Here is a 25,253-nt window from a genome sequence, read left to right as displayed (position 1 = left end):
CTTGCAGGTTTAGTGGTTCCATCCATTATCATCAGGGTGAGAGCATGGCAGCGTCCAGGCAGGCATGGTGCAGGAGGAGCTGAGAGTTCTACATCTTCATCTGAAGGCTGCTAGGAGAAGATAGGCCTCCAGACAGCTAGGACGAGGGAATTAAAGCTCACACCCACAGTGACACGCCCACTCCAACAAGGCCACACCTCCTAATGGTGCTGCACCCTGGTCCAAGCATCACCAGGTGCAAACCATCACGGGTGCCCCCTAGTAGGTCCAGTTGGTAACACTGTGTGGGTGGGTTATAGACCCTTTAGGAGTTGCAGTCTGGCTGGAGGACTTACCCCCCTTATACTTCTATTTTTCCATCTCCTTCCTGCTCACTCTCTCTGCTCAAGTGTGGATAAAATGTGACCTGCTGGTTTCCGGTTCCTGCTGCCACACCTTGCTGTCCTGCCATTATGGAATCTTCTTCTCTCTGGAACTGTAAGCCAAAACAAACCCTTTCTTAAGTGACTTTTAATGGTGGTATTTATCCCAGCAAACAGAAAGGCAAACAATACATCCCCAAGTAGGCACTGACTATGCCTGGAGTGGGAAGCATCCTACTGAAGATGTGGTTTCCGACCCTGGAGACAGAGAGGGAACCCTCCCCATGGGAGAGCAGAGTCCTGGTAAGCTGTGAGCCAGTCATCTGCAATCCCCATGTGTGCCCAGGTTGGAGGGGATGCCTGGGAGGCTGACTGGGAGGATGTACCTTCCTTAGCTGTCCACCCATGACCCTGGGATTAAGACCATGTGACCCTCCGTGAATGGATGCTCTGGGAAACATCTTCAGATAACCGTCTGGTGAGGACTGAGGGACATCATTAGGACATTTGGAGACCTGCTGGGATCCATGGGGCTAGCATGCTAAAAATAATTGGAGAGGTTTTCTAAAATGTGGAAGCAGATTTAGGGGCTCTTCTGGAAATGAAGCAGAAGCCGGGGCCCGGATGGTTCTATTTAAAGATGTGCAGTGTCAGGTCTGCTCCTGTGGATTTGCATATGAGAACTGTTAGGACATATATTGCAGTGTGTGGGTGGGGTACCTGGTGGGCCCATGCAAGGTGTCTGCTGAGAAATCACACCAGGTGACAGACCTGGTACACTGGAGGTTTATTTAGGGAAATGGGAGGGAGCGAGGGCCTGGAGAAGGGGTAGAGGCAGACAGACAGGAGAAGAGCCATGAGGCCAGAGAAGCAGGACAGAGAAGGACGGGGGTGAGGGGAGGAACATGTGGTAACAGAGAAAGAGAGGGAGAAAGAACTGGCATGTCAAGCAGTCTTTTCATAAGCCAGGCCACCTGTACCTGGCAGTGACAGGTAATGACAGCAGGCTAGGTCCCTGGGAGGAGCCTAGAGTAATCACCTGTAAGCTAACAAGAACTTTGTTCCCAATCAGTTGAGGGATGAGGGTCTAACTTGCGGGAGAACTTACTCCTCCCACATCCCTCTGCAAAGCGGCAGCCATCCAGGGAGTGGACAGTGCTGGGGCTGACAGAGGTCCCCAACTGTCCCTTTGAATAGAGGAAGAGCAAAAAGAAGGCTTTCAGGACCAATTTACAAATTTCTTCTTCTGGGGAGAAATGAAATCAATGGGGCTAGGAAAAACTATGAGACAGAGCGTAGTGGGGAGGGGAGGGAGAGGAATCAGACTGCTTTGTTCAGAGCGGCGGCTTAACAAGACTGTTTAAGTCACATCTGGTCCACATCTTTATACACCAGTGGACAAAAGCAACTAGACATCTCTGCTCACATGTCATAATAATGGTAGCCATGTACTTTCCATGGCTGTCTCACCGGGTGCGGCAGCTCTTTAGAAAGAGCTGAGGTAGAAGTTAAAAAGCAGGTGTTAGCTACACTTTAGTAACCGAGGGAGGAGGGATGCTTCAGGATCTTTTGGAACCAGAGAGAACGGGCAGGGACAGGTATGCGCTGTAATCCTCCCAATAGTTAACTTGTCTACAGAGCAGGACCCCACCTTACTCATGGGTTGGGGAATGGGGACTTTAGGGGAGGTTCTGGTGTGCGATGATCCCTGATAAATACTCAAGAGGAGCGCTCATAGAAGGTTCTGTGCACCTCTGGTTTACCGTGGTTGGTTGCAGTTTTAGCCTGGGACTCAGGTAGGCTGGCCTCAAACTGGGTGTGTAGCTTCTGACCTAGAAGTTCTAATCCTCCTGTCTCTACCTCCTGGGTACAGTTCTGTGATTACAGGCAATCAGTGCTTTATGTAGTGCAGGGGATTGAACCCAGGGCCTTGTACATAGTAGGCAAGTACCTAACAATTGAACTGTATCAGCATCTTCTGGTTTGGACTTTTAAAAATGTATGTGTGTGTGAACTGAGAACGGGACCCCCCATTGAAGGAATCAGAGAAAGGACTGGAAGAGCTTGAAGGGGCTCGAGACCCCATATGAACAACAATGCCAAGCAACCAGAGCTTCCAGGGACTAAGCCACTACCCAAAGACTATACATGGACTGACCCTGGACTCTGACCTCATAGGTAGCAATGAATATCCTAGTAAGAGCACCAGTGGAAGGGGAAGCCCTGGGTCCTGCTAAGACTGAACCCCCAGTGAACTAGTCTATGGGGGGAGGGCGGCAATGGGGGGAGGGTTGGGAGGGGAACACCCATAAGGAAGGGGAGGGGGGAGGGGGATGTTGGCCCGGAAACCGGGAAAGGGAATAGCAATTGAAACGTAAATAAGAAATACTCAAGTTAATAAAGAAAAAAAATAATTAAGAAAAATGTGTATGGGTGTGTGTGTGACACATGTGGTACACATGGAGACCTGAAGTTGTCACTTTGTGTCTTCTGATGTTACCCTTCATTTCATGTTTTAATCAAGTACACTATTTTTTTTTTTTTTTTGGTTCTTTTTTTCAGAGCTGGGGACCGAACCCAGGGCCTTGCGCATCCTAGGTAAGCGCTCTACCACTGAGCTAAATCCCCAGCCCCAAAGTAAACTATTTTTATATTAATTAGTTATTTCCAATAAATGCACACACACACACACACACACACACACACACACACACACACACACACACACACTCCATGGTGTGTATGTAGAAATCAGCAGACAATTTGGGGGAGTCGGTTCTCTCCTTCTGCCCTGTGGGTTCTGGGGACTGAGCTCAGATCAGAAAGCGCCTTTATTTGCTGAGCCATTTCCCTGGTCCTCTGCTTTGTCTTTAAGGCAGGATCTCTCAGTGAACCCCGAGCTCACCCAGCTTGCCTCATCCCAGTTCTCCCTCCTGAGTGCTGGAGTTACAGGTAACAGACGTGCCTGCCTGGCTTTGACGGCTGCGGATCGGCATGTGGTCACCACGCTGGCACAGTAAGCACTTTATCTACTGAGCCATCTTCCCAGTCCTGGTTGGCACTTAATCATCATAAGGGACGGAAGTGAACTCAGCATCACTTCGTGAGAAAGAGGGAGATCATGTAACTGGGAAACTGAAGGGGATCAATCCACCTGGAGGACTTAGTGATTTGAAGACTCAAACAGTGCACCTGCCTTTCTCAACGGTGCCAGCAGGAATCCTGCAGTGAGTGTTCATGGACTCAGGTATCCATCCTTCAACTGAGGACAGTTCGAGCTCACTGGTCCCTTCCTGGAAATGCCAATGGGGGTAGGATCTGCTCAGTCAAACCAGATCGAGAATAGAGAGCAGTGGACTCCACTAGAGGCAGCGTCAGCCCCCGGCCACAGTCCATGGTTGCCTGCTACTTCTGCAGGAGGCTCACAGTGCTTATCCCAGCTTCTGAAGGGCTTAGGCCCAGGGTGTGGGTCCTCATTTGGCGAGAAGTACACATAAGGGGCTGCGTACATCACCAGCACTAGTGCATGCCTGTGGGGGAAAATGGCAACCTCAGGAGGCTCTGGAGGAATCTGGATCTGACAAAGGGCAGTGAAAACGGCTGATGTCACATGTTTCCGACTGTCTTGGGGAGGGAGAGTGTGGGGGACAGGGATTAGGTAGAAGAAAGAATTGTATTTATTGCCACATCAGGGTTGAGGCTGCAAGGAAAGGAAGGGCGCTGCAAACCACAGTCCTCTTTTTAAATTGGCTTTGGGTAGGAGGGAAGTGTCCTTAGGCAGGTCTCTTTGCCCTTACACAGAGAACGTTGAACCCGACAGCTTCACTAGGACTAGAGTATGCATACCCAGATGGTAGATCCCAGAGAGTTAACCAAGGAGGTCTGTGGCCCCTTCTATCCCTGTTCCCTTTACACTTCACATCCCGCACCCAAGTTTGTACAAACATGAAGTTATGAAACAGCTTGGTTGCAAGCCACAACTTCAGGGTGTCAGGTTAGAAACCACGGGGCCAGTATGCAGGGTAGTCTGGGCCAGTGTTGAGGATGTCTGCTGGCTTTGCACACGCGCCGAGTAGAGAGAGAGACAGTGTGTCCTAATGCCACTGCACCAACCAGGGCGTCCAGCTGAGAAGCCAATGGCTGACATCTCGGTTTTAGCCGGGCTTATTCAGCAGTCTGTCTCCTGAGTGAAGCTGACCTTTCAAGAGCAGAGCAGACCGAAGGAGCCACTCTCCGGCCAGGCACTAGCCAGAAACTAGTCCACGTTTCGTCTCTTTGGAGCAGGCCTACTTCCAACTCACACATGTCCCCTTGGGACATCCGGCATCTACCATTATTATGGCTTGGTCTTCATGTCAACTTGCCACAAATAAGCATCACCTACGTAGGGATGTTCGTCTGCAGCACTGTGCTGATTGCCTTGATTGGTGGGGAAAGCCCACCCTGATTATAGGCCCAGACAAAACGGCTGTGTCAGAGGGAAGTTGTCTTGCCTCCACCTGGTCATCCCTCTCACCGCTGAGTTGACTTACTACCGATTCCTTCGCTGACAGGAGAACCAGTATTTCCAAGCTTTCACTGTGGAATAGGGAGCCGTGGCTCTCCAGGAATTTTCTGGGCTCCTAGCGCCAGACTGTTAATGCTGGGGTATCCTGACTTGTGGAACGAGTGACCGTTGATTATAGTTCTCGAGTAAGAGACAGCTATTCTCGGTCAACTCCGGCTGTTGAGGGTGTGTATGCGTGTGTTTGTGTGTGTGTGAGTGTATATGTGTGTCTGTATATGTATGTGAGTTTGTACATGTATGAGGGTATGTATGTGTGTGAGTGTTTGTATATATGTGTGTCTGTATATGTATGTGAGTTTGTGCATGTGTGAGTGTATGTGTGTGTGACTTTGTGTCCTCTGTGTGTGTGTGTGTGTCTCTCTCTCTCTCTGTCTGTATATGTGTGTATGTGTCTATGTAAGTGTGTGTTTTTACCCTTTTGGTTCTGTTCCTTCTAGCCCAGTGGTTCTCAACCTTCCTAATGCTACAGCCCTTTTAATACAGTTCCTCATGTTGTAGAACCCCAACCATAAAATTATTTTTGTTGCTATTTCATAACTGTAATTTTGCTCTGAGCAGTGTCTCAGTTCCTAAGACCATTGGAAATAGGTGGTTTTGATGGTTGTGACCCACAGGTTGAGAACCACTGCTCTAGACACTCTTGGCTAAATCAGCTCCTTCTGAAACTGAGGCCTCTAGGAACAGACTGGATAAACTCCTCATCATCTTCTATGGGGCCATTAAACCTGTTTTGCATTTTTAAACAGTAAATTCTAGAAACTCATGGATATCCCAATTCCTGTTACTTGTTAGGAAGCAGATCTCCAGGTAAGGGCTTGATTGGTGCTTCCTGACTTGGGCCTGGGGCAGTCAGGAAGACTGCAGGGGCTGAGCAGTGTGGAAGGAAGGTCCTCCAAGGGGAGTTAGCCCTTCAGCTGCTTTTGCTGCTCTTTGCTTTTTGAGACAGGCCTTGCTCTCCAGCCCAGACTGGCCTCTACCTTTCAATTCTCTTTTAGCAATCTCACCAGTGCTGGGATTATGGGCGTGGTCCCCGTAGCTGCCAATCCATTCATCCTCCTCAGCCGGAGGCAGGTAACGGATTTGAGTGGGACTGAGAAATGCCTGTGAGTGCCACTGGGTGGCGCTAGTGGAGTGTGCTGGGGTCGAAGTGTTGCCAGCGTTTTGGACTCTAAACACACACACACACACACACACACACACACACACACACACACACACACACACACACACCACACACACACACACACACACACACAGAGAGAGAGAGAGAGAGAGAGAGAGAGAGAGAGAGAGAGAGAGCAAGGAGTAGAGAAAGAGTTATCCAAAAGATAAAAGACAGGCATACCTACAAGGGCACTAAGGGACAGAGGCTCTCACGTGCTGGGAAGAAAGGTGGACATAACCCTGGCTGGTCAGGGGCTCACTCTTGCTTGCTCCATGGTTCTGGACTTCCTGATTTAGGTACCAGCTGACCTCCAATTCGCTGGCACAGACAAAGCTTTTAAAGAGGACCCACCCGAGAACCAGAATTGTGTTATTATTATTCTGGGTTTTTGACGTAAAGTCCTAGACTGGCCTGGACCTCGGTATGTAGCTCAGGCTGGCCTTGAACTCAGCACATTAAGTCCTAGGATGACAGGCATGAGGAGTTGAGGCTTTAAACAGGAAAAAAAGTAGTTGGGCGTTTTATCCCAGAATAAAAAGACACAGAATTTTGAACATAATTTTACTGTCTAACAAGGTTTAGGTTATAAACCAGGTATGGCAGTGCATGCCTTAAATCCCAGCGCTCAGAAGGCGGAGGCAGGTGAATTTCTGAGTTCAGGGCCAGTTCAGGCTAGCCAGTACTGAGTCCTTGTTTCATTTTTTTTTTTTTTTTCGGAGCTGGGGACTGAACCCAGGGCCTTACGCTTGCTAGGCAAGTGCTCTACCACTGAGCTAAATCCCCAACCCCTGAGTCCTTGTTTCAAAAGAACAAAACAAACAAACAAAATAGATACTAATTTTAGCTATAGGCTAATTCTAAGAACAAAGAATGTGACACATTTTGTCCTGTTTTCTATTGAAGTTGTATAGTGTCCATCAGGCACCATGCTATATGTCTGCAGATGACGGCTACTTTAAGGCATTGCAGAGGTAGGATCAGGAGTTCAAAGCCAGCCTGGGACATATCCTTCATTTTGTGTTTGTCCTTATTTTTTTCTCACTTTTTGCTTTCATTTCATGTATTAAAAAGTCATTCCTGGGCTGGAGAGCTGGCTCAGTGGTTAAGAGCACTGACTGCTCTTCCAGAGGTCCTGAGTTCAATTCCCAGCAACCACATGGTGGCTCACAACCATCTGTAAAAGAGATCTGATGCCCTCTTCTGGTGTGTCTGAAGACAGCTACAGTGTACTTATATATGATAAATAAATACATCTTTAAAAAAAAAAGTCATTCCTCCCCCCAAATCCTTGAGGGCCTTATCAAAGTGTAAAGGCCGTCTGTGGCTCCTGCCCGTTTACAAAGACTGTCTGTGTCTTTGTGGCTGTTTGGTTTGTTTTCTCTAGGTGGCCTCCATCTTGTCTTACTCAAGCCTGGATATCGCTTCCCTGGGCTTCACCATGCCCTTTGCAGGATGTGAACTTCACCTGTGATCCGGTTTGCAGTGCGTCTAAATTTTAATTTTCTATACTATTAAGAACCACAGAAATGTCAGTGTATTTTGTGGAGATGTCTGATGGCCTGCAACAGGCAGAGCTGGTACAAGACTGTGCTATGGTCTTCTGCCAAATTATCTTTTATTATTTATTTATTTATTTATTTATTCTATTTATTTATTTAGACAAAGTTTCTCTGTGTAACCCTGGCTGTCCCTGGAACCAGCTCTATAGACTAGACTGGTTTCAAGCACAGAGACCTGCCTCTGCCTCCCGAATGCTGGTGTTAAAGGCACGTGCCACCACTGCCCAGCTGTTTAAAAATGTCTTTATGTTATGGAAGCCATTGTTCACGGTCAAGTCACCCGTAAGCACATGGGTACAAATATCCAGAAGATAGCTACTGTTTCTTGAGTAAGAATGCAGCTCAAGGTTTGTGTAAACAGATTTCTGTGGCCAGAAATGTGACTGAACCCCCACAGACCCCCTGAGAACAGGTTTTGCTATGTATGTAGCCCAAGATAAGCCCTGAATTTACAGCAATCCTGCCCCAGTCTCCTAAGTGCTGGGATTAGATGTACACCATCATGCTCTGCTTGAAAACCACTTTAAATAGGCAATTGTAGTGGGATGGGAATGATGCCAATGAGAGCAGGAAAGTATTGATCAGAACAGATCATTCGCAATCCAGTAGAGAATATGCTGTATTAGTCAGGGTCCTCTAGAGGAACAGAAATGAAAGAATGCATGAATACATATGCACATATTACACACACACGTACACACACACACACACACACACTCGAGGGCTTACTAGGTTGGTTTACATGATAGATAGCCTGGGTATTCAAATAGCATCTTTCTTCATACCAGAGAGGCTGAGGTTGGCACTTGCTGGCTGGCTACCTCAGGAGTCCCAACCAGAAGGCATGAAGAATCCAGAGCCACTGGTCCTTAATTCACCCTGGAAGGTCTAAGAAGCTGGTTAGTTTCTAAGGTCAGTGAAGGAATGTGGCAGCCATAGCCACACAGCAGTAGCACAGATGTACTCACGCATAAGAGACTCGGGCAAGCAGACGAAAAGAAAGGCTCCCCACCCCCTTGTTAAAAATATATCTGGACCACAACTGGAAGGTGCAGCCACATTTAGGGTGAGTCTTCCTACTTCAATAAACCTGGCCAAGAAAATCTTCACAAGTGTGCCCAGTAACTCATCTTTTAGCTGACACCAGATCCAGTCAAACTGACAGCCAAGATTAACCACCACAGATGGGAGACTCCTGGACCCTTCTGACTAATGAGAAATGAGGCATTTACATGGGCTCAGGAGTGCCCCAGATGCTAACAAAAGGGAAAGAGTCACTGTATAGCCTGGCTGACTCCAAGGTGGGGACAGCATGTTAATGTGTACCACACAAGAAGCTGCAACAGAGGGTTGGAAAGATGGCTCGGTGGTTCAGAGCACTGATGACTGCTCTTCCAGGGGTCCTGAGTTCAAATCCCAGCAACCACATGGTGGCTCACGATCATGTGTAATGAGATCTGATGCCCTCTTCTGGTGCCTGAAGACAGCTACAGTGTACTCATACATGTAAAAAAAAAATTTTTTTTTTTTTAAAGACGCTGCAATGGACAGAACCCAGCACCATATCAGTAGTATTGCTGCCTGAATCTCATCAAGGGAAACTGAGTCACGCCAAGATGGGATGGAAGAAAATAATGAAAGAGTGAGTGAGGTGTTCAGGTTGAAGGAGCATGGAGAGAAGACAGACAGGACTCACGTTGCCCAGTTCTGTCACTATTGAGAGAAGCCTGTGGGCTGTGGGCTGCACCTATGCTAACTTGCTACTTGTACTCATGCTAACCTTTAAAATGGCCGCATTGTATAAAGAAACTTGCCCTCCTTTGAAAGGAAATGTATCCTAGAACTTTCAGGCATCGGTTCCGTTAGGTCTGCAGCTCTCAGATGGTCCGGGAGCAAAGCACTCTGGGGACGTTCCCTGCATATTTCTATGTGAGATTCCTGTTATTTATTTACTAATTTTGTATTTTAAAAAATTACTATTATTACTATTTTAGTTATTCGCTTTATATCCAGCTCACTGACCCACTCCTGGTCACCCCCTCCCAGTGACCCTTTCCCACAATTCTTTCCTCCCCCTTCTCCTCTGAGCAGGTGGAGGTCCCCTTGCGTTTCCCCCCACTTCTGGTCTCTGCAAAGCTAGGGCCCGCAATCTTACCTCCTATTCTTCCGTAAGAACCCCCAAGCTGTTTGGCTGTGGGTGTCTGTATCTGTCTGCATCAGCTGCTGTTCCTCTCGGAGGACAGCCATGCTAGGCTCCTTTCTGTAGCACGGAGGAGATTCCTTTATTTTAAGGATGGAGGTTGTGCAAATCCGTCTGAGACCCGCAGGTGGAGCGGGAGAGCAGGACAGGAAGTGGGCTTACTCTCCGTTCAGAGCCAGCCTTTGTGTATAGAAGTGGGGTTGGGACTGGAGATGTTGCTTGGGCAAAGACGGCTAGAAAAGCAGAAGACAGGGCTGAGGTTCCTGGAGGAGTTTCTACAAATCCCGGAGAGTTGGAGAAATGGAGGAGCGAAGTGTGGTTTCAAACCTCAGAAAAGGTGGTGTGGCCTTAGGAATGAGATTCGAGTTGGAGCCTGGTGGTGTGGAGAGACAGCGGTGCCGTTGGGGTGTGCTGAATTGGAGAACAATCTGGCAGTGACCTGGAGCTCCAAACGTGGCTCTTGAATTCCAGCCACTGTGATTCATCTCCCCAGATGTGGGATTTGACGTCAAGGGCTGACAATTCCACCAGGATGCAGTATGAACTCGTGCCTTGGGGACTGCCTGCTTCAAGGCCAGAGAACAACCGAGACTCGGGAGAGAGAGAAGAGGCTTTGGAGACGCTGGAATGGGCGTGGAAGAGCTTGCAAGGGGGGAGGAGAAGTGGCCAGAGGCCCCCAGGGAAACCAGACAAAGCTCATTTTTTTTTCCTGTTCACCAAATCAGAGGGGCTTCCTACTTATTTTTTTAAATTCTGATACTCACACACACATGCACACACACATTACACATACACACAGTCCACGTGATACCCTTTAGTTAAATTTTAGCCGAAGCCTTGGCCGAGCAGCTGTCAGAAAGGAGGCAGTGTGGAATGAAGAGCCTGAGGTCTTCTTCCTCGTGTTTAAATCTCCCGTCTACCATTTACCAGTCATAACCCTGGGGAGATTACTGAACAGGCTGGACTTTCACCCTCTCCATCTGTTTGTCCGAGACATCAGATTCCCCACTCCCAGCATTGTCATGAGGGTTAAAAATGTTATATCTGAGGGGCTGGAGAGATGGCTCAGTGGTTGGGGGCACTGAATGCTCTACCAGGAGGCCCTAGGTTCGAGTCCCAGCACCTACATGGCAGCTCACAACTATCTGTAACTCCAATATCTGACACTCTAACAGACATATATTCAGTCAAAATGCTAATGCACATGAAATAAAGGTAAATATTTTTTTTAAAACGTGTTACTACTTGATGACACTTGGGGTGGTGGCTAGTGTGCTGTGAATACATGTGTTACTAAATTGGTGTGACCCTAAGTGAGCTCCTGACCATGCAGTCCAACCATCCATGCTACTGTCAGTGTTGCTGAGTAAGTCACAGTAATTAACACTCTTCAAGTGTCATTCCCGCAGGCTTTAACCCTTTCATGTTTAGGCCAGCTTAACCATTCACACTGAAGGATTAGACCCAGGATGTAATCCTCAAATAGAGGACTGACTTCCTGCTGGGACCGACCCCCTTGGATTTCCTTTTCCACCCCATTAGCTCTCAGGACACTGGAAGAGTTGGGCTCTTCATATGAAACATACAAGGAAGGTCCTGTCAGAATGTAGACTTTCCATGGGCCTGGTCATGCCTGTAACCCCAGCTTTTGGGGGAGCTGAGTTAGGTGGAGCAGGAAGCTGGAGGGGGGAAGAGTGAAGTTTTAAACCCAGCTGGCTTTATGTTTATGGATATCCTGGGCTACTTAACAAGATCCCGTCTCAAAGTAGAACTTAAGAGGCCTGGGGGAACACTTGTTTGGTATACAGAAAATTCTGGATTTAATTCCCACTAAGGAAAAACAGAACAAACAAACAAACAGCGAAAACATAAACAAAAGAAAGAAAAAAGGAAAAAGAAAAGCTGATTTTGTTGCGACATTAACAGCATTTGAGGACATTGGTAGCTAAAACGAACCGGTCATCTAAGTGCGAACACTGTGTGACTCTGCTCATGGGATGTATTGGAATAGTCAAGCCTATACAGATAGAAGGTGCCTGGTGCCGGGCATGGAGGCCTCCAATCCTAACAACTCAGGAGGCTGAGGAACTAGGACCACAATGTTAGTCAGCTTGGGAAACTGTTGGGAAAATGTATGAAGGATTGGCGAGGTAGTTCAGTGATAGAGGCTTCCCTTACCCTGTATGGGGCCCTGGGCTGGATCTCCAACATGCAGGAGACAAAACAAAAAAAATAACAAGGAAGAAAGAAGAACAAAAAGGTGGAAAGTGGCCTGCTTGGTGTGTGTGCGGTTTGTATTTTATGCGTCCTGTGGATGGGCTTTGGGGAGGACCACAAATCAGTGTGGAAACAGTCTCGATCGACCAAGACACTTTTCAGCTGAAGCTTTTTATGATGATTTTGTGTGTGCACAGTGCTTGCCTACGTGCCGCGGTGCGTCTGCGTGAAAGTCAGAGAGCAACTTGTTGGAGCCCCCCTTCTCCTTCCACTGTGTGGATTCTGGAGAGTACACTCAGGTCATCAGGCCTCATGGCATAACCTTCATCCCACAAGTCTGTCTCCCTAGCCCCACAATAAACACTGCAGATTCTGCTTCCAGAGGTGACCTGAGAGTCCACATTTTATCGAACTCTGAAGGGAGATGGATCCATTTGAGCCAGAGTTTGTGACCAGGACTACACTTGGAATTGTAAGATACTAGAAAGCCTGGCCAATTCTTTTGTTCTTTGAAACAAGCCATGCATTGCTTTGCCTCAGTGCTATAGTAACTACTTGGAAGAAATGGATCTGGACTTCAAGGCCAGTGAAGGTGCTGGCCTCTCATCCTGCACTCAGGCAAGCTGCCCGGAAAAAATCTCCATTGTAACAAACACAGTCAGAGCAAAAACTCCAAACTGTTTTCTAGTCTCTTAGGCTGGTCTAGTCAACTCATCTGGTTGGTTACTTCTGGGTTCTTGGGTGTGCATGTGCACGTGTGTGTGTGTGTGTGTGTGTGTGTGTGTATTTGTGTGTGTGTGTGTGTGTGTGTTTGTGGTACTTCTGTGCAATGCATAGGTCAGAGGACAACTTTGTGAAATCAGCTCTTTGCAACTATTTTTAGGTGGGCGCTGGGCACTGAACTTGGGTCGTAGGGCTTGCTCAGATGAAACTTTGCCCACTACGCTATGCCGTTGACCGAGGTTTCTGGGGCTTGTAGATGATACATTGGTAGCTTCCCTTTGGTTCCCACATGAAGAGTTGGGGCTGTTTATTCTACCTCCTGGTATTTGGCATTTAGTGAGTATTTGTGGTGCACATTGGCACACAGCTATAGCACGAGATACTCTAGGTCTGATCCCATCCTTTGAGCCTAGGCTTTCAGAGTGACCCTGGGAAATTTTGCAAAATTGGGTACCCTAAAAAATGTTGATGGGGCTGGAGAGGAGGCTCAACAGTTGAGAGCACATGCTGTTCCTGTAGAGGACCTGGGTTTGCTTCATAGAACCCAGGTTAGGTAGCTGTATCTGTAACTTGCACTCCTCGGGACCCCGCCCTCTCTCTCTCTTCTAACCTCCATGGGTACCCACACTAATGTGCATATGCCCCAACAAAGACACACTTATACACACATAACTAATAACTTTTTTTTTTTTTGGTTCTGTTTTTCGGAGCTGGGGACCGAACCCAGGGCCTTGCGCTTCCTAGGCAAGCGCTCTACCACTGAGCTAAATCCCCAGCCCCGTAACTAATAACTTTAAGTTAGTCACTAAAAATAGATATCAAATACGTATAAGACTAACAAAGCCAATGTTCCGAGAGTTTTTTTTATAGTACATTATTGTGGTGGTTTAAATGAGCATGACCTCCACAGACTCATATATTTGAATACTCAGGGCCCAGTTTATGGAACTGTCTGGGAAGGATGAGGAGGTGTGGTCTTGTTGGAGGATATGTTTCTCTGGGGATGGGCTTGGAAGTTTCAAACACCCATACGAGGCCCAGTCTCCCTCTTCCTGTAATTGCAGATCAGACGTGAGCTCTCAGCTACTTCTTCAGCGCTGTGCTCGGCTGCCTCTGTGTTCCTTGCCATGAGGATAATAGACCAGCCCTCCAAACTGTCAGCAAGCCCCTACTTAAATGCTTTACTTTATAAGTTGACTTGGGTATGGTGTCTCCTCATAGCAATAGAAAATAACTAAGATGATTACATATCTCGAATGTGGCTATGTCATATTGTTTATAGTAGTTGGGCCTGGAGGAGGTACATGCTTTTAATCTGTGAATTTGAGGTCAGTCTTTGGATTTATTTATTTATAAGACAAGTCCCATACTGCCTGCCCTCTAAGCAGGTCTCCGGTCTGGGTCTTCCAGTGTTGGAATTGCAGAAGAGGCACCACCAGGATGATATTTTCCCCTACCTTTCCCTGCCCCAGTGACAGTCATTGTGAAGAAGGTCCTCACCTCATTGTAGTTGGTTGTTAAACATTAAAAAAAAAACATTTAATTTATTATGCTATGTGGTGTGTGTGTGTGTGTGTGTGTGTGTGTGTGTGTGTGTGTGTGTGTGAGCGCGCGCGTGTGTGTGTATGAATGTGGGCATGTGACTGCCATGACACCCTTGTGCTGGTTGGAGGACAATTTTCAGGAGTCCTATTTCTCCTTTCACCATGTCTTCAGGTGTGGATAGTAAATGTGTCTACCCATAGAGCCATCATACCAGCCCCACGATTTAGTTCTTTTTTTTTTTTTTTTTTTGGTTCTTTTTTTCGGAGCTGGGGATCGAACCCAGGGCCTTGCGCTTTCTAGGCAAGCGCTCTACCACTGAGCTAAATCCCCAACCCCGATTTAGTTCTTTTTAAAAGAGTTCCTTCACTTGTTTATCGTAGGAGTGTCTGTTGCTATGCTTACCCAGGCATGCTCCTGGGGCGGCCAGACGTTCACATCCAGTGTCTTCCTCAGTCACTCTACACCTTTTTAAAAATTTATTTGTGTTTTGCCTTCATGCGCCACTTGCATGCTTGGTGTTCACAGTGGCCAGAAGAGGGCGCCAGATCCCCTGGATCTGAAGTTAACGATCGTGAGCCACCATGTGGGAGAGCGCACATTGCTTTTAACCACTGGGCCATCTCTCCAGCTCTCTTCCTTTTTTTTTTTTTTTTGAAACAGCGTCTTTCTCTGAACCTGGACTTCATCATTTGGACTGGACTGTGTGGGTAGCGAGCCCCTAGGACCTTCTGTCTCTCTGTCTGTAACTCCGCTTGGGATAGGCATGTTTGTGTCTGGCGCAGGGGGCGGGTCTCCTTGGGGAGCGGTGGGGCTGTGGAAAATGGAAAGTACTTGCCCAGCTCCTCTTTAAGCCTGCCACATGTAGCCATGTGAGAATGTGGGTGGGTCCAGGATTTAATTGTTTCTAGAGTATATCTGTGTAAGTGGTGGTTCTCTACAGGAACAGAACTGATAGAATGGAAAGGTATACTCATCGGGATTTCCTAGGCTGGCTCACAGGCTCTGGGCCCAGTTGTTCAGCAACTTGTGTCGAAGAATTGGTTGCTTTTCAGCCTATGAGTTAAAGTTGGCGCGCCCAGTCTGGGTGCCAGAGTCCCGGAGGATTCCTGGAGAGCCCAGAGCTCTCAGTGCACATTGGAATCCTGAACAGGTAAAGGAAGGCCTCAGCAGCAAGGCAGACAGATGGTCATGACAGTGAGGTCAGGGCACCTAGGCGAAAGGCAAAGCTTCCGTCTATCTGTGTCCTTTTATGTGGGCCGCTACCGGAAGATGTGGCTCAAATTTAGGGCGGGTCTCACTGATTCAAATGATCCGATTAAGACAATTCCTCATAGAATCACCCACAAGCTTGCATGTTAGCTGATCGGAGTTAATCATCGCGGTGTCAAAATTTGGATTCTTGTAGGATATCTGTATTTTGAAAATTTAGACTAACATTTACTTTTCATGTAAAATATTTCATAGGCCAAGTCAAAGCAAGTCTGAGCTATCAGTTTTCGATCTCTCAAAACAAAGGGCGTCTATCCTACGGTCTGGCTTCCTCACAGAATACATACGTACGTCCGGGCAGGCTGCTAACCTTCCCGGCTTAACTAGAAGCCAGCTTCCTGGACTTGAGGAAAGAGGGAGGGGAGGTGGGGAAGGAGTGGGAAATGGTTTTTATCTTTACGGAGGAGCCAAGGAGAGAGTCAACTCTCTCGGCCTGTGCAGTTATCGCAACACAGCACAGACTTGGTAATTTGGATGGCTATTAGCTGGGGAGTCAGACATAAATAGCTACATGCATAATTACACTGAGGTATTGAGACAGGCGCAGGGCTCATGCTGCCAGACTAGGGCCACTCCGACCATTGCACCAAGGTGAGGGAGATGGCTGCTAGGAGCATAACAGGGATCATGGCATACAGAGACTGGGGCCAAATGAGCAGGCAGGGCCTGAGCTTGGAAAGCCCCTTTGGCTTCTGTCTTTGCAGGAAGTCAGCCAAGGACTTGGATATCAGGGGAGGGGTGTCATCAGGTGGCAGCACTGAGTCATCCGTGCTGAGCTGAAGGTGTATCAATCAGGAAGGAAAAGGATGGGTGTGGGAGACTGGGTTAGGCTCTGGAGCTTACCTGTGCAGGTATGAGCTAAAGGGGACAGGGTGTGGGCAGGGAAGAAGGAAGGGACAGTCACAAGCACCTCGACCAAGGACTTGGCAGGAAGTGAGGCAGCAGGGTGAGGGAAAGATCAAATCCACGGGGTGGCTCTGCTCCTATCAGGAAGGTGCAGGAAGGCAAGTGACAAGTGAAGGAAGTGGGCTTGTGAATCTGTGCACGCTGCCACCCCTATGCATGTGTGCACACTGCCACCCCTATGCATGTGTGCACACTGCCACCATTATGCATGTGTGCACACTGCCACCCCTATGCATGTGTGCACACTCCCACCTTTATGCATGTGTGCACACTCCCACCTTTATGCATGTGTGCACACTCCCACCTTTATGCATGTGTGCACACTGCCACCATTATCAATGTGTGCACACTGCCACCATTATCAATGTGTGCACACTGCCACCATTATCAATGTGTGCACACTGGCACCCCTATGCATGTGTGCACACTGCCACCGTTATGCATGTGTGCACACTGCCACCCCTATGCATGTGTGCACACTGCCACCATTATGCATGTGTGCACACTGCCACCATTATCAATGTGTGCACACTGCCACCATTATGCATGTGTGCACACTGCCACCCCTATGCATGTGTGCACACTGCCACCCCTATGCATGTGTGCACACTGCCACCATTATGCATGGGTGCACACTGCCACCATTATGCATGTGTGCACACTGCCACCATTATGCATGTGTGCACACTGCCACCATTATGCATGTGTGCACACTGCCACCATTATGCATGTGTGCACACTGCCACCCCTATGCATGTGTGCACACTCCCACCTTTATGCATGTGTGCACATTGCCACAGAATGGCAAAGTGATGGTCCTCTGCCCAGCCAACTGCAGGACCAGTATGAGGCAGCTGCTCACATCTCAGTTTCTAACCTGAAGACACATCCCAGGCTGCTGTGTTTGACTAATGTGTTTGTGGGCTGAATTCTATACCTAACAAATGCACAGAGAGCCCCTGAGTTAGGCTGCCTTTTTTCTTTTTTGTAACTCTTTCTTTGCTCATTAATTTTCATTATGATTAAGAGAACTAATTCATTATCAAGCCTGGATAATTAAAAGAAAAAAATTGCTATTAATAATCACTTAGGGACCACAGAGATATGTGACACTGTCCCAGGTAGGACATGGGACTCGTGCTAGTCATGCTAACCCTGACTCCCATGAGACAGTGAGGAGAGGAGTGTGTCCCATCCCTGGGCACTTTGTCCCTGGAATTCCTCTGAGTGCTGTGGTAATTATGTATTGGCAAGAACAGTCGAGCCAGGTGTTCTTTGGTTACAACGAAAGCACGAGATTCAGTGTGGCCTTTATTTTAAATACCAAAGCAAATATGGTGGTGGCATCCTTGGGTACATGCCTAGGGAAACCTGGTGACCCCATTGTGCACACAGGAAACTCCCAGAGACCTTCCTCCTTCGAATGAAATCATCAGAGACTGTTATGAAAATGTGAAATAAAAAAACCACCCAGGAAGAGTGACAGCACAGTGAGCTGTCATCCTGATGAATGCCGGCTAACCAGGAAGGCCATCCTCTGAGCTCTCCTGAGCGCCGAATTCCGGATCTAGCTGCACCATCTCATTTAACTCCCAACAGACCCACAGGGTGACGTTCACTGCAGGAGGCAAAGCAGAGGTTCAGTCTGACAGAACCCACTCTCCCCTGCCATAAGACTTCTCCTTCCTTCCCCTCCCTCCCCCTCTCCCTCCTCTCTCCTTCCCTCCCCTCCCTCCCCCTCCCTCGTCTCTCCTCCCCTCCTCCCCCATCACCCTTCCCCTTTCCCTCCTGTGATGGTTATTCATGGTTGTTAACTTGACTACATCTGGAGTGAACTATAATTCAGAAATGCAGGGCACACCTGTGAGAGATTTCTGCCAAGCAATGGAGCCTTCATCTTTGAGATTCCAGCACGTGCAGAAGACCAACGGAGACACCCAGCCTTGGGGGACGGAGCAACTACTGAATCCTCAGATTTCCTAGTCACATCTAGCCATTGTTGTATATATAATTTGGGCTGCAGTCTGTAAACAACTCCAATAAATCCTGTGTGTGCGTGTGTGCGTGTGTGCATTCCATACGTTTTGTGACTCTAGAGAACCTTATATACTTCCTTTACCTATCCTTTTCTGTTGCCCACTAACAATTTTTTTTTTTCTTTTTTTCGGAGCTGGGGACTGAACCCAGGGCCTTGCGCTTGCTAGGCAAGTGCTCTACCGCTGAGCTAAATCCCCAACCCCTTTTTGTTGTGTTTTACAGTGTCTAATTATATAGCCCAGACTGACCTTGAACTCAACACGGAGCTGAAGTTGGTCTTGAACTTTTTATCCTCTTGTTTCTACCTCCCAAGCGGCTGGGCTTACAGAGATGAGCCACCAAGGCTGCCCTTAAGTAAATCTTTATGGTCATCCAGCTCACAGATATTTTATCCTTAGAGTGTTCTCTCCAATATTGTCTAATAAGTTAGGAGTGTTTGGGTGGGAAAGTAGAGAGCCACCTGGATGGAGCTAAAATGAGGGGTGTAGGGACAGACCTATGGGTTTGCCTAAGCCTGTGTTCCTCCAGAATTAGACCTTAGCTCTGTGTGTCTCCCTCCTTCCCTAACCTTCCTTTCTTTCCTATCTTTCCCTTTTTTTCTTTATATGTTTTTATTTTCTGGATGTCTTGCCTCTATGTATGTCTGCTCATAGGTGCTTGGTGTCTCCAAGACTTCCTAGAACGGGAATTGTAGACAGTCATGAGCTGACAGTGGGTGCTGGCAGTCAAACCGCAGTCCTCTGGAGGACAGACTGGGGATCTTGAACCACAGAGCTGCCTCTCCTGCCCCGCCTTCTGCTGAGACCTCTCAGCATTACAACAGTCATACACTGTCACACCCTGAGCACATCCGCTCCCACCGCCCCTGCCTCGCTCACCGACGGTCTCTGACAGTTTGACTTCTGCTTTCACACACACACACACACACACACACACACACACACACACACACACACAAACACACGTGTGACTTTTAGATTTATTTCTGGTTTCTGTGTATGTGGTGTGCATGGAGGGTGCTGCTGGTGGAGGCCAGAATAGGGTGTCTGGTGGTCTGGAGTTAGAGCTTGGTGATTGTGAGCCACCCAGTGCGAGGCTTGAGGACTGAACTCAGGTCTGTTTTCTTAGACAGTGGCTAAAGAAGCAAGAGAAGAATGCCGGGAATTCTCCCTCCCACAGCTTCTACAGAATGCCCAAGCCTGGGTAAGGCAGTGCAGCACTGTATGACTGTGGCTGAAAATCGCTGTGCCTTCTCTCCAGACCCTTCGTAGATGATTTTACGTATAAAATATAGGAACCACAAATGGGCAAAGGCAAATATAGTTTTTCTGAGAATGACTTCATCTTCTTAATTTGATTTATCTTCAATTGCACCCATTTTCCTGACAGTGCCAAAATTTTCTTCTTCTTTATGGATGAATATATATATATATATATATATGTTGTTTGTTTTTCTTGTGATTACAGCATCTTATGTAAACCCACTGAAATAGGGTGATTGAACCCCGAGCTACATCTCAACTCATCCTCATATTCTCTAAATGCTGTATATAGAAAATGTCATGCCAGCTTAAGGTCCAAGAGGGAGCTCTGATGCTGTTGGGAAAGCTGAAGAAGTGAGGTAAGCCCTCCTTGTGTTTTCCTTTCAGAAGACAATTATCACACAGGGAATCCCGAGATACGTCAGGGTTACAGGATGCGAGGTCAGCAAAGGGATGGCTTTTTTCTTTTTTTTACACCAGTCAGTGAAGTAACAATTTCATTTAATTTAAGCAAAACAGCATCTCACTTCAGAGTCATAGCCGATAATAAAACGCTGGTGTGGGCATCAAGGCAGATGCCTGGAAAGGCAAAACGTAGGTTTTTCTACGCGGAGACACATCTGCGGTTTATCCCACATGTGAACTCCAAAGCAAGATCGTTGCAGGCCCTCGAGCTGAGGGGGTCATACAGTGCTGCACTGCCTTACCCAGGCTTGGGCATTCTGTAGAAGCTGTGGGAGAGAGAATTCCCGGCACTCTTCTCTTGCTTCTTGAGCCGCTGTCTAAGAAAACAGTTCCCCTTTCTTCATTACTCAGTGACTAGGTTAGAAGATAGGGTCTGTCCTTCAAACAGGACAAGACGGTGAAGACAGTTTAGGAGTCAAAGACAGAATCAAGTAAGCCACATGTCTAACAGACACATTGCCCTATAACCTGGATGGATTGCCTAGCTTTGAACCAACTGTCTTACATCTTAGAGTTTAGATGGGGACTGTGGCTCTGTGGTGTTGGTGCCCATATTCAGGCCCCAGGTATCCCAACTGACTCTGTGCTAAACATACAGAATTGTTGCTGGAAAGAAGGACAGGTGGAAGGGAAGGGGGAGAGGGGCAGGATGGACAGATGGACTTAAGAGCCATTTGCTGGAGGAATTTAACTTACTTGCATTTTATCTTTCATTTTTTAGTGTGCACATAGGTGCATGTGTAAATGTGTGTGTGTGTGTGTGTGTGCACGCGTGTATGTACGTGTGCTAGTGCATGTGTGTGCGTGTGTGTTTAGGTGTATATGTCAGAGGACCCCTTGTGGGAGTCAGTTCTCTCACTTCCGTCTCACGGGTTCTAGGGAGGATAGGGCTCAAGTCATTCATCTGTACACAAGCACCTTTGCGCACAAAGTCCTGCCCTCAGCCCCTAATTTGCATTCCAAAGGTCAGTGAAACCTGGTACCCAAGTTGGCTTTTTTTTTTTTTCTTTTTTTCCAGAGTTGGGGACCGAACTTAGGGCCTTGCGTGTGCTAGGCAAGCACTCTACCACTGAGCTAAATCCCCAACCCCCCAAGTTGGCTTTTTATTGCTGTGGTAAAACAGACCGAAAGCAACCGGGAGGAAAGGGTTAATTTCACTTCGCAACTCTCAGGTCGAACTCCACCACCTAGGGAAGTCAGAGCAGGAACTCAGGCAGGAACCTGGAGGCAGGAGCAATCCCAGAGGCCATGGATGGGCACCGCTTACTGGCTCGCTTCCCTTGGCTTGTCTTTCTTTCCCTGCCCCACCAGCCACCACTTCTTTTTCTAGACAGGGTTTTACCATGTGTCAGTGGCTGGCCTGAAACTCACCAGGCTGGATTTAAAGTCATAGAGATCCACTTGCCTCTGTTTCTTAAGCGTGGGTGTGCTTTGATTAAAGGCACACACACCAGTCTGCTTTTTTATACACCCCAGGACTACCTGTACAGGGTAGCATCACCGGAATTGGTTGGCTTTTCCATATCATTCATCAATCAAGGAAATGCCCAATAGACTTGCCTACAGATCAATGTACTGCAGCCATTTTCTCAGTTAAGGTTCCCTCTACCCAGACGACTCTAGCTCCAGTCAAGTTGACCAAACACTAACTAGCTCTCTCAGAGAGGACAAACACAAACTGGATCTGGTTAAAAGTTCAGGTAACTTTGAGTCACTATGCAGTGCTCTTGCCTGGATGTCTAGTTCCTATATTTGTGTTTCCTAGGGGATGGGGGATGGGAGACAGGGATGGGGGAAGTGGGGGGGCATACAGGGCACACTAGAATCTTCCTCAGCTGGTAGGATATGAGAAGTGAGACACTGGCTTAATCTCTCCTCCCCAACTCCCAGCTCTCCAGGTGAGGGGAAAATCTCGAATTAACAGTGAGAGTCAGTTGTCTGCATTACCTCAGGTTTACACATGCACACTTCTGTATATGTGTGCACTTTTGAATACATGTAACCCAGGCTGATCCTGAACTCATGACTGTCCTGCCCCAGCTTCCTGAGTGCTGGCACTGCAGGCACACACCATGACCAGTCTGCCGCTTCTTGTCTCAGCTTTAGCCATTTGATGCTTCGGGATATCACAAGCAAAGTGGGAGATCAGGGTCTCTAAATCCGGGCTTGGTGACTCATACCTTTAATCCCAGCACACCTGAGGCAGAGGCAGGCTGAGCTCTGTGAGTTCAAGGCCAGACTGGACTGCTGGACTATATAATGAGACAAACAAACAAAATCAACAAGCAAAAGTCTTCCCTAATATGTTGATATTTAAATCATTCTTTCATCCCAGTGGAAAAAAGTCTAGCAAAATGTATGTATGTAGTACTGGGCTTCAGTGAGACTTACTGGTTCTGAGACCCAGGTTCTTAGCTTTGTAAGAAAAACAACCTCTACCCTCTTTGACTCTGGTATTGTATTAGAGTGTAGAAGTTTGTATGTGATGTTTATAGAATAAAGAGGGAACAACATGCAGAAAGATAGGCAATTAAAGAACTCCTTCCTCTCCCTGTACCAACTTAGTCCACTAAACTCTTTTTTAACTAACTTTTTTTGTGGCCAGGGAGATAGTAGGCACAATGCTCTCTTTTTTTGTTGGTCTCCTCTCCACCTCTGATTAGTACCTGTGACATTTTTGTTCTCTCTCTCTCTCTCTCTCTCTCGTCTCTCTCTCTCTCTCTCTCTCTCTCTCTCTCTCTCTCTCTCTCTCTCTCTCTCTCTCTCTCTCTCTCTCTCTCTCTCTCTCTGTTTAGTTTTGTTTTAGACAGGATTTCTCTGTGTATCCCTGGCTGTCCTGAAACCTGAAACTCCCTTTGTATAGCAGGCTGGCTTTGAACTCAGTCTGATTGTCTTTGTGCTGGGATTAAAGGTACACATACACACACACACACACACACACACACACACACACACACACACACACACACACACACCCCTCCACGCTGGCTTACACCCCTCCACGATGACTTACCTACCGTTGGTTTTAAGGTCGACTCACTGCAAATTACAATCACCTGCGTATGAAACCTCACTGGCAGAAGGTTTCTGATGCTTTGAGCAACCATCCATTGTCAGACCTTGCTCAGCGAGAGACAGCCATTGTGGGACTCTGCCACCCGCTGAGACAGCCAGCCTCAAGAACCTGAAACGAGTGCTCTCAGCGGTCAGGAATGGTTCTGACCTTACTAAATAAAGCTGACTTAATGGAGTCTTGAAAGTATGTGTGGTGAAGTGTGTGTGTTTACCCTATTGCTTTCCTCCCTTGAGAGAGCCTCGACTGATTCAGCCCCCTTCCTGCTTCTGTGCCACACGGACTCCGTTGTCTTTCAGATGATGTCTTCTCTCCCTCTTGGACACCCCATTGTACTTTCATGTCCTCCACGGATGAGCACATGCATTCAGACACATGGACATACGACACACATGCAAGTTTAAATCTCCATTCTGCGTGTGAGAGGAAACATGCATTCTTTGTTTTCCTGAGTGGATTTGTTTTGTCTGGCGTGGTGATGACTTCCAGTTCGACCCATTTTCCACCAAAGGCTTTAATTTCACTGTTTTGACACCCAAAATAAACTTTCCTTGGGAACCTGACTGCATTTTCCCCTTCCACTCATGTGCGGACTGGTCTCACACCTTGGCTATTGTGCTAATAAACTTAGACAGCTCTGATACCAAAGACAGAAAGTTTCATTTTAAAACTACTCACTGATCTCCAGCTCAAGCTTCTGTTCCTTCGAGGATGCTGGAACCTACATCAAAGTCATGGTCTCTTTGCCCTGAAGAGTTTTGTTGCCAAGTGCAGGTGGGTCACTGGCCATTGGCTGTCGTTATATTTAGATTGCCCCAGATTCGTGTGTCCTGGGAAGCAGTAGAGGCTGCGGTCTGTGCCTGAGGGGGTGGGGTACAGGAGGACTAGAGTAGGATTTAGACATACCACAGAGCCTTTCCTTTGTGCCCTCCATGTGGAGCTCGGGGGAAGCAAGGCAAAGTGGCTGTGGACTTCACCTAAAGGATTTCACCTTTAGGGCGCCATGACCTCCCTGAAGTATCCCAGAAAGCAGGCTCATGGCCCCTCCAACATTAACCCTCTTTTCAAGTTTCCCCTCTGGCAGCTCTGGAGGAATCTTCTAATAAGTATCTTGCATCTGCTAGCTGTCAGCTCCTGGAGTGCAGGGCAAATGCCTCTATTTTTGCTTTGGCTACGCACTTCCTCCCCTGGGCAAGGAGCAGCTGACGGGCTTGAACCACAGCAGGGAGCACTGAGAAACTAAGTCGGGGGAAGCTGTACTCAGAAATATCACCCATTTCAGCTGCAGAGAGCTGGCCTGTTTGGGCCTTCTCTCCAGGATCCATCGGGGCCCAGGAAAACTAGGGCAGAGCCCTCCCGCCTTGCTCCTGTCCCAGTATTTTCCTCATACCTGGCATAGCACCAAACTGCTTTTTAGACAGATAAATGAACACGGCTACAAAACTGTTCCTGACTGAGGTTAGAATCCCAGCTGTTGAGAGCTAAGGCAGGAGGATGGTGAGTTTGAGGCCAGGCAAGACTGAACAGAGAGAGAGACAGCTCCACTCCTGCCCTCAATCCCCACTTCCCCAGTGACCATGAAAGATGGTCACGGTGGCACGGTCTGCAATCCTAGCACCTAGGAAGCAGGCTATTAGGAGTTCAAGGTCATTCTTGGCTACCTAGGAAGTTCAAAGCTAGCCTGGGTAACATAAGGTGCCCGCCTCCTTTCCCCCTTCACAATAAAATGAGGTAACCCTGTATGTAGGAGAAGCAGTCTGAAAACCTATTCAGCTTCAAAACTGTAAAGCTGGAGTCCCCCTCCATGGACGGGTCTAGCAACATTTCTCCTGCAGCTGCTGGGAATGCAGTGGGGCCTCCATCAACAACAGTTTGGGCGAGGTACGCTGAAATCATGGAGGTA

At 47.8% G+C, this 25,253-nt stretch overlaps 1 long non-coding RNA gene and 1 other non-coding gene across 3 annotated transcripts; both read right to left on the bottom strand.

Annotated features, from left to right (window-relative positions):
- Window positions 1-14,596: 14,596 nt before the first annotated feature.
- On the bottom strand, window positions 14,597-14,677 carry Trnas-aga36 (transfer RNA serine (anticodon AGA) 36). The gene has a single exon. It is a non-coding gene; the product is annotated as a tRNA-Ser (tRNA).
- A 3,110-nt stretch (window positions 14,678-17,787) lies between these two features.
- Window positions 17,788-24,988, bottom strand: LOC102552344 (uncharacterized). 2 transcript variants are annotated; one of them, XR_359812.5, is made up of 2 exons: window positions 23,291-24,988; window positions 17,788-18,131 (listed from the first exon to the last, which is right to left on the bottom strand). It is a non-coding gene; the product is annotated as an uncharacterized LOC102552344 (long non-coding RNA). The 2 variants fall into 2 exon arrangements; XR_005493833.2 differs by having other exon boundaries at window positions 23,295-24,988.
- Between the last annotated feature and the right edge of the window lie 265 nt (window positions 24,989-25,253).

This window comes from Rattus norvegicus, chromosome 15 (assembly GCF_036323735.1).
Source record: "Rattus norvegicus strain BN/NHsdMcwi chromosome 15, GRCr8, whole genome shotgun sequence".
NCBI classification, from domain to species: domain Eukaryota; kingdom Metazoa; phylum Chordata; class Mammalia; order Rodentia; family Muridae; genus Rattus; species Rattus norvegicus.
The sequence above is the reverse complement of the archived record's forward strand: the minus strand, read 5'-3'. Positions and strand labels throughout refer to the sequence as shown.